This window comes from Lactuca sativa, chromosome 3, assembly GCF_002870075.4.
Source record: "Lactuca sativa cultivar Salinas chromosome 3, Lsat_Salinas_v11, whole genome shotgun sequence".
In the NCBI taxonomy this organism is placed as follows: Eukaryota; Viridiplantae; Streptophyta; class Magnoliopsida; order Asterales; family Asteraceae; genus Lactuca; species Lactuca sativa.
In genome coordinates, this window is record NC_056625.2 from 263,317,604 (window position 1) to 263,329,875 (window position 12,272).

Consider the following 12,272-nt stretch of genomic DNA (forward strand, 5'->3'; position numbering starts at 1 on the left):
ACCATCCACTCACGCTTATCCCACAAATTAAGCATCTCAGCGGATATCCCGGAAATCCGAAAGCTGCGATGAGTTGAACTCTTAGAAGAGTGGATGAGGAGATTAATGTTCCGAGTGATGGAACCCCGCACTCACTAGATTTGACCTAGACCGAGAAAAACTCCGAAACTTCGGAAGATTAGTCGCAGAAGATGTTCGCACTACTCAGGCACTTCGTCCATCCCGTTACCGACGAGTAGTGCCTAGAACCCTCCGCCTCTTGCGTGGAGCAAATCGTCGTCGCCTTGTAGACGATAGACTACATTCTTCGAAGTGAACACTAGAATACCGAGGACCACGGGATAACCTCCGCAGCCAAGAATACAAGAATAAAGTGCAAGGGTAGGTTGTGTTAAGCCTTATAACCCGGAATCCCGGAGAGATTATAGACTTGATGCCAGTCTAGGTGTTAGTCGATGGGTTATACAGGAGCACACGCTTTCCGCACTAGAATAAACTAACGCCTTGGAAATTTGGGCATGTCTCACAAGATTCATTGGACTATCAGGTGTTCCATGAATACTATCTCACACAGAGATAGTAGAACCACCCCCAGAGATAGTCCAGCACTCGTCTGGTGAAACCCTATCTCCCCGACCCTGAGGGTTCTGTTAGGAATATCTCAGGAATTCACTAGTGTAGGTTCATCTTGCACAAGATTGAGATAGCCACTCTACAACAAAAAGATACTGCAGACACACAACCCATCCGATGATCTAGAAAGTCTCTAAAAGCCAATTTACATGAAACGCGAAACCAAGGACAACCCGAGCCTCCTAAGAACCAACCTGAAGGACTACACTTCCAATATGAGAGAGAACGTTTGGAACTTCGAAATGGTGATCATGCCAGTGATGACCTCGCCATAGAAGTACACTATGTTCTAAGTACTGAAAAGCTCTATCCTTCCGAGAGCTTTGGACCATCCGAGATCCTTTACAGAGATGGGTCCAACCCTCATCAGACGACTACCACTTTCGGAAATTCCACGAGCTTCACCCCAGATTGATCCACGTCTTATACTTGACAAGTGCTTGCCCGACGTCACACTTTGTATCCCACTCATCTTGACAGAAACCATTGAGAACCCTAACATCCTAGACACACCTGTAGGAAATCAATAACTACATGAGACGGAAATCCGCATCCCGTAGGTGAAGGTCTACTGGAGTGACAAACATAGGCCAGGGTTCACTTGAGAGTGCAAGGACAAACTGAATAGGAAGTACCCTCCTGCCTCTACATGGTCATTCATACCTACTTCCTTGCCTAAACCTGAATTTCGGGACGAAATTCCCTCTAATGGGGGAATGATGTGACAACCCAAAGTTTATTCCTTTACATTACCCCGTTTCTGTTAACGGAATATTCCATCTTATAAAAGTCCCGTTAATTTGAGGTCCTCAAATAAATAAATGTTTTATTTATTTTTATTTTATGTCGTTATCGTCGTGATAAAATAAATAAAAGCACGTAAAGTACATTTCCATATAAATTGGAAAAAGTTAATTTTAATACGACCACTAAATCGGGTGCGACCAAAAGCCCCGTTTAACGACAATATCGGGTAGGTTTCCACTGACCCTTAACTCCAAACCCTATATAAGGGGAATGGACTTCATTCCACCCTTTTTACTCTCTCTCTCTCTCTCTCTCTCTACAACTTAAATTCGAGCCAAAAATCGTCCGTTTCGAGCCCCAAACGAGTAAGCATCCTATCCTAACTTGTTGTATAGCTTATCTAACATGCAAATCCGATTTTAAGACATAAAATAGGGACAAAATGATGTGTTTACAGCCAAAGAACACTCTTGGACCGTGAACACCATTTAATGAGCTTTTTAAGCCCCAAAACCCCTCCAAATTTCCCCTAAGGCTTAGGTATGACTTATAGGCTTATGGAATCCGACTTAGAACACCTTGAACTATAATTTTGGGGAGTAAACATGAGTCTACTTCCCAAGAACTTTCTTGGGCCGTAAACTCCCCTTCATGGGGAGTAAACTCAATTCCATGTGTTAGAAATGCCCTTAAACTTCTAGAATCAACCACCAACAAGTTAGGGACCTTAAACTCAATTAAAACAACTCCATAATGAGTTCACGGCTGTAAAACCCTCATGAAAGGGTACCTGAGCCGTAAACTCCTACAAAGGGGTTAAATGGTGCCCTAAACTCACCCCTTGACTTGTAAAAATGAGTAGAACCAATTATAATTTACTTGTGGCCTTCAAAGCAATTTATGAATGTGTGAGTGAGATTTTACAGCCGTAAACTCATAATTTACTGCCGTAAACTCATCAAATGGTCCCAATGTTTTAATTAGTCCCTTTCTAATGCCTTAGAACAAAATCTAGCATCATCCTTAAATTGATAAAAGGCCATTTAACACTCAAGAACCTCATCCATGAGTTTACGGCCATAAACTCATGGGTATGAGGTGTTTAGGGCCGAAATCTCTCCTAAGAGTTTACTCTTGAAGAGTAAACTCCTTATACAAGTCATACACACCCTTAAATGTTACCCGGGATAACCCTTAACACTTAATCAAAGTGTTTTTCGCACTTTAGCATGCGTATACTTTTTTAATTAGTATTATATGTACTAATTGTATGTGAACATATTTTACCATATGTTAATAGGTCACTAAGTGTGTTCAAGTCTTTACTTGACACCGAGCACCCAACCGGCACCTTCTTCGGATCCACTTACATCAGGTGATACTCCTACTTGGTTAAGATACTACTGCTTCACTCCTACTTAGTCAATGCTCCTACATGATGACACTTTTACTTCGTGAAACACTTCTACTTAGTAATACGCTCCTACTTCAGTTATACTTGATACGCTCCTACTTCACTTATACTTGATATGCTCCTACTTCACTTATACTTGATACGCTCCTACTTCACTTACACTTGATACGCTCCTACTTCACTTTTACTTGATACGCTCCTACTTCACTTATACTTGATACGCTCCTACTTCACTGATACTTGATAAAGCTTTTACTTCACGATACGCTTCTACTTCACGATAAGTTTCCACTTATTTAAATGCATGCCTATGCTTGTATAGTAATATAAATAATGTTTAAAGGACTTAGGAAGGCTATTCACCCTATTTCCTTTTCCTCGTTTGGATGTGGTCTGGTGGGATCGAGTATCCGTCCGAAGGTCGTTTAATCATTTATTATATATCATATATACATGAATAGACATGGAGGTTTACGTCGGTCAGTTTAGTTATGAGTCTCTACTACTAGTCCAACACTTTCATCAGATTTCAGTATTTGGGATGCATCTTCCGAACACGGCCTTCTCCGTTGTCTAGCTGGTAACCAGAGTCTCTTGTAGGGAGCGCGGACATTGTGTGTATACATCTATATGGGATTGACACCCCCGCACCCTGACTGCTAGCTACAGTCCACGACCTACCAAGCCAAGGGTTGACAAATGTCATATTTTACACAGACGCTTGCAGGGCGTCAAATACTCTAGTGTCGGTTAGTATGGTTACGAGCATCTCAGGTTACCTTATAATTCAGAGTCTTAAGGTAATGGTATTTAACACTGTATGCTGGGAATACACTCTTAGAGTTACACTGTTTTAGACCTTACTATCTGTAACTTTCTTTTGATACTGTCTTGGGTCTGTATTCTCCGTTTTAGACCTTACTAGCTATATCTTTCATTTGATACTGTCTGGGGTCTGTATTCAATGTTTTTAGACCTTACTAGATATATCTTTCATTTGATACCGTCTAGGTTCTGTATCCTGTTGTTAGACTGATCCAGGCGTGTCGTTCATTCGATACTCTCCTGGAGTCTATGATTCCTTCTGCCTTAGTCAGCAGTCTTCACTGCTGAGGCATATGTTATTTTCCCTGTTATTCTCCTACTGTCTTTAATAATCAAATTCTGGATTTTGATAATGATAGTGTTTAATGGAAAACTGCTTTTTACAACATAACTCCGTCCAGTCTTAGTAGAAGACTGCATTTAATAAAGAAAATATAAGATTTTCTGGAAAGGACTCTAATTCAATGGATATTCTAAAACTACTACTTTTATAAAGTTATTTGGATAAAATGACACAAAATACTTATGAACTCACCAGCATTTGTAAAAATGCTGATACTCGCTTTTCAAATAACTTGTATTCTCAGGTCAGCATTAGATATGTACATCCCCGAGAGCTTTTGATGAAGACAGTTTAGTACCAGGCTGCATCTATATTATTACTTGTATTACTTTAATGTTCCATGTAATGTAAACCATGTAAAATTATTACCACTAACGCAATGGTTGTTGAACTTTGATTTACTATACTACATATGTTGTGATACTTGACATGACGTCATCCACCCCAGAACGTTTCCGCCATTCCGGTTTTGGGGTGTGACATGATTCCTTAAGATAATCCTTAGGAATGAATGAACGAGAAATAGCTGATTCTTAGGGTAGATCCTTAAGAGTAAAGATGATAATGGGCATGGGTAACTGGGTTTAATTGCTTGATTGTTTAAACATAATAATTATATTATTGTGGGTTGAAAACCCTATGTACTCACCAGGTTTCCCAACCTGACCCACTCAGTTTATTTATATCACAGGTGTTGATATGAAGTCACATTACACTGAGAGATTAAAGAGATGTAGATCACTAGTGTAAATAAATGTAGGCTCTGTTTATGCTTATGTTTCTGTAATGACAATGACATCCCAAATGTTTTAAAATGAATAAAATACGTCTCTTCGAAAATGTTTTAATAACGTATTTATCGTGTTTTTCTGGGAACAAACTCCGCAACATTTTTATGAAAAGAAGTACTCTGACTTTTATAAAGCATAAACAAAATCGGTCATTTCTGGCCGTGAAAATGGGGATGTCGTAGTTGGTATCAGAGCATTAGTTTAAGCGAACTAGGAATTTGTAGGAAATTTCTAGACTTAAACTTAGAATGCTAAGCAATGATTGTGAGATGAGTGTCTGCTCTATTTTAGAAACAAGAACTAGTTTATTTTAGGAAAGATGGCTAAAATGTTTTATGTGCTAAATGATTTATGATGCCTTATTTGCTATTATTTGTTCGGATCTATGGTCTGTTGCCGACCGGATCTGGAAATTTTATGTGTTAAGATTTCTAAACGTTTGATTACAGTATTAGAACTGGCATATAACTTTTTAGCGTGACAAGGAGATCTATACGTCTATCGTAAATAATTTTTTTTCCTTTCTTAAAATTTTCGCCTCGGTACACCGAACGTCTGCTTCGGTGTACAAAGCGTCATGGTGAAGACAGACTAGGGAATATCCGAGAAAGATGACAACCTGAGCCTAAGAATGTGATGGGTCATGCATCGGTCGTTGCGCCTGCACTCGAACCTATCACAATGGTAGAAGTTCAGGAAGTGATGCGAACCATGATAGACTGGGAAAATAGAGGAAATGAGATGGCTTACGATATTGAATGATACGTATCAGAAGATATCATAAGAGAGGCATCTTGCCTTTAGAATACGTCTGATAAAATAGCAGTACGTCTAGAGAAGTACGGTACATCTGAATGTACACATTTTATTGGTGGGATGATAGAACAATTCTAAAATTTTCATATCATCTGGAATTTCCATCACTAACCAAGTTGAATCAGAATTGATGATTGAAGATACGCATGGAAGAAGTCCTAGTAGAGTCTAGGGAAATTTTTATGATTATTTGGACACACTCGTATGTGTTAAATTGTTTTGTGATTTTAGGACTTGGGGTCTGCGAGACAATACTTGGGACAAGTATGAGTAGGTGTGAAAGGTAGTAGATGCATATACTACCGGAAACACAGGACTCACGCTTGGATCAGGGAAAGTCACAAAGTTACCAAGAAGCTAGTAACTGATTTTGTTTTATTCAAGTATGTCATTACCATCGTTTCGGTAATAACTAAAAAGACTGCTGATATTCTGAACCTAGTGGTCATATCAAAAGGAGTCCGGCTACGATGAATATGTTACATGGTTCAGAGAACCAAGCTGGATGTAGCACCATCTCAAGCCAGAAGAATTAATCAAAACAACCAATAGAGGTATCACGAAAAGTTACTTGTAGCTAGAAATGCTACATTTTAAAAAAATGTGATTATATCACATTAGAACATGAAGGAAGGTATAGCCTGTTTTGGAATTTAACTCTAAGAGACCTAAGTCTAAACTAGCATCACATGACGATAGGTTATGATTTGGAGTCTAACCTGAGATAGAAAGCAGATGCACAATCAAGTACTACTTACAATCAATAAGTCTAAGAGATAGACTTGAAGGAATATGGAAGGTATAGTTATTACCTAGGATGAAGAGATGATGTATGGAGTCATTATACGAGCCCTGTTTTGTTGATGATTCCGGGACGTAATCATCCTAAGGGGGAGATAATTCTAACGCCCGCAAATCCAGGCTAGTCAAATTAGAGGCAATAAGTGTCGAAAACAACTTTTCGACAGAAGCTTATAAATAATTTGAACCAAGTTGTCGTATACGTCACTAGGTTTCCGTACATATAAAGAACGCCGAAATCCGAGTTATAGCAAAGAAGTTATGACACGTCGAAGTTTCGCGACGGAACTGGCTCGATACCGGGAGGCGTAAATAGTGAATTTACGATAGAGGGAGATTTAGCCTTGGCGCTCTAAACAAAAGTCGTAGAATATGTTAAACTAAGAACCTCGACAAAACGAATGCCCAAATCTGACTTCATATGAAGAAGTTATCATTTTTCGAAGTTTCAGATTAGGAGTGTACAACCCAAAATTCGAATATTAGATCGAGCGATTTTTAGCCGACACGACCTGAACAAGAATCGAAGATCTCATTAAGAGTAGCATAACGAGAAAAAGATGGGCGAAAACGGGCGTCGGATGAAGAAGTTATGAGGATTTAACGGACCAATCCTGTCCCGGCCTATTAAAAATATAACTTTAAAAATAAAGTCAAAATTAGCCGACAGAGTCTAAACGAAAGTTGTAAAGTACGTCTCCACCTACGCGTGAATATAATGAACGTCAAAAACGGAGTTCGTATGAACGAGTTACAAATTATAATAGCGTATTTACATATTAAAATAAAGTATAAATCATATATACGTACACACACACACACACACACACACATATATATATATATATATATATATATATATATATATATATATATATATATATATATCATTAGAAAGGTATTGACGATGCGGTCATTATAAGACTAATGTTGAGTTCTTTCGACATTAGTTTAGTGAAAATATTGTTAAATCTATTTAAAATAGTATTATAAACGGGTGTTTAGTTGTTTATATAACTATAAGGTCATTAAGTAATTATGGAGGGTAGTTTTTGTAAATTCAATTACTATAAATAAGAGGCTTGGGCTCTCATATTTCTTGCACCCTTCTCTTGATTCAAGTGTCTATCTCTCCTTATCCCCCGAGCATTTCGGTCCCTCGTGATTCAACTTCTCTTTCTTTAGTTTTAGTATAGTAAGGTGAGCGCTAAAGCGTTGCACGAATCTGTCTTAGAAAGATTCAGCGACGAAGTTCTGCCCCTACAGAGCCCGACTCCTAGCTAAAATCCCCTTGTAAGTAAGTTATGCTTACCGTATTTTAAATATAGCTTATATTTAAAATTAGTATTGTTATTATAAATTTATAATAAATATTTGAGCTATTATTATGACTTATATAAGTGCCGTTATAATATCTTTTTAACTACTCGCGGTACGGGGAATCTGGTTTAATGGGCCGCATAGGGTTGTTGGATTTCAAACGTGCTATATGCCAAAATGGTCCTGCCCTCCGGTGTTTTATGTTTGGCCCCTGTCTGTACATAGTGGTTGGAAAGTATTGTTTAAATGCTTATATAATAATAATAATAATATTAATAATAATAATAATAATAATAATAATAATAATAATAATAATAATAAGACTAATAATTAGTCATGGTAAATATTAGTCTAAAATCGAGTCGTAATAATACTAGGTTTCGTCGAAGGAAATTATTTTAAAGTAAACGAAGCGTTGTCCGAGTACCGAGTCACTACCTTCTCAGGTGAGTGCATAGTCCCTTTCATCTTACACATAGATATGAAGTATTTTAATATAAATTATGAGTTGTGTGTGCATATTGTCTGAATACTTGCTGTCTATGCTGGGTGAAAGATTTTTATACATGTTTTAAATGATTTAAACTATATATGTATTTTGTGTCTACAAAATGTGTTGGGTAAAACATGAGTAGATGAAATAGGTGTTTTGTGATAACACGATGGGAGACATCAATGTTGTCAGTGATCCTGTCATCTAGGGGAGTATAGATGATGACCATGGGTGATACTAGACGGTCCAGTGGAACGCTAGTAAGCTCGTAACCTGTAGGTGTTTTTGAACTAGGTGTTCATTAGGTATTTTTAACTGAGTGTGTTCACTACGTATCTTTGAACTGAGTGTGTTCACTAGGTATTTTGAACTAAGTGTGCTCACTAGTTACTTTTGAACTAAGTGTTTACCAAATGTTTTGGACTACGTGTTCACCAATTGTAATCTATAAGCTTTGGTAATGATGGACTTCGTGCCGATTCCTTAGGATAATCGTTAGGAATGAATGAACGAGAAATAGCTGATTCTTAGGATAGATCCTTAAGAGTAAAGAAGATAATGGGGATGGTTAGTTGGGTTTAATTGCTAGATTTTTTAATCATAATAATTATATTATTGTGGGTTGAAAACCCTATGTACTCACAAGGTTTCCCAACCTGAACCACTCATTTTATTTATATCACAAGTGTTGATATGAAGTCACATTACACTAAGAGATTAAAGAGATGTAGATCACTAGTGTAAATAAATATAAGTTCTATTTATGCTTATGTTTATGTATTGACAATGACATCCCAAATGTTTTAAAATGAATAAAATACGTCTCTTCGAAAAAGTTTTAATAACGTATTTATCGTGTTTTTCTAGGAACAAATTCTGCAACATTTTTATGAAAAGAAGTACTCTGAATTTTATAAAGCATAAACAATATCGGTCTTTTCTGGCCATGAAAATGGGGATGTCACATTATCAAAGCACTTCCAAAGAAAAATATTTTTATTCATTTAAAACATTTGGGATGTCATCGTGAATACAGAAAACATAAGCATAAACAGAACTTACATTCATTGTCATTAGTGATTTTTATTTCCTTAATCTGTCAGTGTAATGTGACTTCATATCAACACCTGTGATATAAACAAACTGAGTGGGTCAGGTTAGGAAACCTGGTGAGTACATAGGGATTTCAATCCCATAATGTTATACATATATATACTTTAAAACTCACAAAATATACAATTTCACCATATATATAAACAACTCTTATCCCGCCCCGTCGATCATCACAATGAGACTATCCATACTCTCGTACCTAAGATTAGCCGGTTTACCTAATCCATACTCCCGGATCAGAAATGAAAGACTTTGCCTAATCCATACTCTCGGACTAGGGACAAATGACTAATCCATACTCTCGAATTAATGATGAATGATTATGCCTAATCCATACTCTCAGACTAGGGACAATAACTATGTCTAATCCATGGTCCCGGATCAATGACATATACTAAGGTTTTATTCTCTGAGTATAATTCAATCGTTCTCGTAAGAAAACACTACCTAATATTTCTCATAATTAATTTAGGTTTACTCTTTATTCTAAATAAGCATATATAATCAGGTATGCTCTTTAACAAGTATCTCAGGCAACATCAAATAATTCACACATAAATATATATTTAATACTTCAATCGATACTTGTATTAAAATCATGTTCATGAAAGGGACTATGCACTCACACATAAACTCTTGAAAAAATATTTAACTCTTTAACATATATTTAATAAATGAATTAATACTTGTATTAAAATCATGTTCATGAAAGGGGCTATGCACTCGCAACACGTAATTTATATTAAATACTTCATACATATGTGTAAGATGAAAGGGACCATGCACTCACTTGAAAAGGTGGTGATTCCGAACTCAGACAGCGCTTCGCTTCTTAAATATAATTTCCTTCGACGAAACCTAGTATTATTACCACTAGATTTTTGTCTATTATTTGCGAGACTAATTAATAGTCTAGCTATTATTACTATAATATAAGCATTAAACAATACTTATATAACCCATAATAATAGCCCAAGTACTTATGATAAGTTCCTAATAATGTTACTATAATTAAATAAAACCTATATTAAAAATAGCGTAGGCGTAACTCACTTACAACGGGTTTTATAGAAAACCGGGCTTTGCTTGGAGTAGCGTTCCCAAGCCGAAACACTCTTATTCTCGGAGCCGTCGAGCACTCCGGGGCTTCCGCCTCGTGCTAGAGAGGTTCCCTAGCCTTTTCGGGGCTAGAGAGAGAGTTTCTAGAGAGAGAGTAAAGAGAAGAAAGAATGAGAAAGGTGTGAACAAAATGAGGGTGGGAGAGGTTCTATTTATAGGGTGAAAATGGCTGAACTTGGTGCCACATTTCACCATCTAGTGGCAAGACTTGGGGAGAAAGTAATGGCCAAGATTGTGCCACATCACCCATTTTTGCACAACACACCTCCGACTTCTAAAATCTGTAACTTTCACATATGACCTCCGTTTTTGATGTTCTTTATATCCACGCCTAGGTAAAAATAAGATCTACAACTTTCATTTTGACTGCGTCGGCTAATTCTCGTCCGATCCTAAATTTAACAGTACGAGGAGATTATACTGATAAATGTCCGCGTAAAAATCATAACTTCTACATACTGACTATGTTTTCGTCTGTCTTTTTACCGTTGAGTTCCTATTAATGAGATCATTAATTCTCATTTAAGTCGTGTAGGCCAAAAACCGCTCGAACTAAAATTCAAGTTTCAGGTCGTGCATTGCTATGCCAAATCTTAGAAAATTCATAACTTCCTCATACGAAGTCAGATTTGGGCGTTCTTTTTTTTTTATGTTCTCGGTTTAACATATACTACAACTTTTATTTGGATCAATGAGGCTAAAAGTTCCTATATCAAAAATTCACTATTTATGTCTTCCGGTGTCGTGCCGCTTTTGCCATAAAACTTCAACGAGCCATAACTTCTTCGTTATAACTCGGATTTCGACGTTCTTTATATGTACGGAACCCTTGAGACATATTATAAAATTTGGTTAATATTATTTATTCTAAATAATATTTTGTCAAAAAGTCATTTTCGACCCCTATTATCTCTATATTAACTAGCCTGGATCTACGGGCGTTACAATTATCTCCCCCTTAGGATGATTACGTCCCGGAATCATGACGAAATAGGCTCACATGATGAATCCATACGTTGTCTCTTCATCCTAAGTAATAACCGTAACTTTGATGTTTCTTCGAACGAATATCTAACTCTAAGACTTCCTGATTGCAGGCCGTGCTCGATCTTGCACTTCTTCCCTATCTCACGTTAGACTCCAAATTATGTCCTTCAAGTCATAATCTTGATCCTTACTAGAGACTGCTTCTTCTTCTTAACAAACTTAAGATATGTTATTTTATTACTAAAATAGACCGATGTGTCATATTCTAATGACTTATCATCGTATGTTACCACGCTTAGACTCAGGTCTCTTAGAGTCTTCCAGAACAGACTATACTTTCGTTCATGTTCCAATCTCATATTAAAAGGTAGCATTTCTAGCTACAAGCAACTATCGCGATACCTCTACTGATCACTTTGATTGTTTTTCTCTTCAAGCTTTCAGCTTAAGTCAGTTGCTACATCGGACATGATTCTCTGAACTATTTATCATGCTTATCATAGTTGGACTCAATTTGATATGAATGCTAGGGTTAGTATAACAATCACCATCTTAGTCATTACCGAAATGATGGTAACGATATTCTTGAATAAAACGGTACTAATTACTAGTTTCTTGGTAACCTTGTGACCTTCCCTGATCCAAGTGCGAGTCATGTGCTTCCGGTAGTATAGGCCTCTACTACCATTCACACCTACTCATACTCGTCCGAAGTATTGTCTCGCTGTTTTCCCAAGTCACCATAAAATAAAATCACAAGACAACTTAACACATTGGATAGAAAAACAAAGGTTTTTATATTATTCTTTGAAACGATTACATAGGTATTCAAGTTCACCCTAGATTATGCCTATAACAGGCTACATTATA